General features: G+C 45.1%; 1 protein-coding gene across 1 annotated transcript in view; it reads left to right on the top strand.

Annotated features, from left to right (window-relative positions):
- Positions 1 to 1,202, top strand: part of LOC109466128 (contactin-associated protein-like 3B) — a 49,356-nt gene that overhangs the window by 15,736 nt on the left and 32,418 nt on the right. The window lies entirely within an intron of this gene.

Below are 1,202 nucleotides of genomic sequence, written 5' to 3'. Positions count from 1 at the left end.
CCTTCCGTGAGTCCTATTGTCTTATCATATTTTCCAAGCTCCTAGACATGGGCAGAACAATAATTACTCCTTGAAGGAGGTCAGTGACCTTCGGTTGGATTTTTTTTTGTGTTCGCAGCTGTAGCTCACGATCCGTTGGCTGCTTTGATGTGCAGTTTGGCATGCCGTCTGCTTATATAAGCGAGATGATGCACGTTGTTTATTTGTTTAGTTTTATAGGGTAAAAAGTATTTCATCACAAAACACCCCTATTTCGAGGGAGTTGTGGAACAGATCATTAATCTCGTTGGCTTTTGTGGGTGGGTTTTACTCCGAGGAGATGCTGGCTTTTTATCCTATACCTTGAGTGCCACAGAATTACATTATGCGTACTTATTTTCTCACACAGCGTTGTACAAGAGTTCATGTGATGAGTATTACCAAATGGGTGAGCGACGAACGGGAGTGTGGAAGATAGATGTTGATGGTAGGGGACCACTGCCGCCATCTTACGTGCACTGCACGATGGAGACAACGGAGGATGGAACACAAGAAGGTAAGAATGGTATAAAAGAAAAGAAAAAAAATGAAAATAAGAGAACAAGAGTTCGGAGATCTCAGACATTCACGCATTTAGACCAGGAAGTCTTTCTTTATGCAATAGAAACAACGCCAGTTGCCAGCTGTCTAGGAAGTCATGTAAAAACAATACCTCAATTTTTTTTAAGGTAAAAACTACAAATTGAGCTTTCATCAGTCTACCAAGGCCCTTTGAAACAGGAACTCAGTCTGTCCAGATTTAGGCCTGACTGATAATACGTATTGGCTCGAATTTGAGTCGAATTTCACTGCCAACCACGTCTTGACTTACTTACAAACACCAGCCGAACCTCCTGTCCACGCACGAACATTCCAAATATTTTGAAACACTCGGCTGGTGCAGCCAACCAGTAGCCGAACTGGCCGAACACCAGCCGACCTTGCTCCCGACCTACTCCTAACCATTGGAAATGTTGAAGCTGATTTTCGTAACCACACTCTATATATTTGTGTACAATTCAGGGACCACTACTATCAGCCATAACCTGGCTCCTGAGACTGTGGTTCGCCGATCAGGCATGACCGACACCCTGCTGCACGTGTCGTACCGGGGCATGGACCAGTACGGACAGACGTTACTCCACCTGCTCCGGATGTCTCAGTCCTGCCAGCAGTGGGTGGAG

This window comes from Branchiostoma belcheri, unplaced genomic scaffold (genome assembly GCF_001625305.1).
Source record: "Branchiostoma belcheri isolate BF01 breed outbred unplaced genomic scaffold, Haploidv18h27 scaffold16, whole genome shotgun sequence".
NCBI classification, from domain to species: Eukaryota; Metazoa; Chordata; class Leptocardii; order Amphioxiformes; family Branchiostomatidae; genus Branchiostoma; species Branchiostoma belcheri.
Note: the sequence above shows the minus strand (reverse complement) of the source record. Positions and strands in the feature narration are given on the sequence as shown.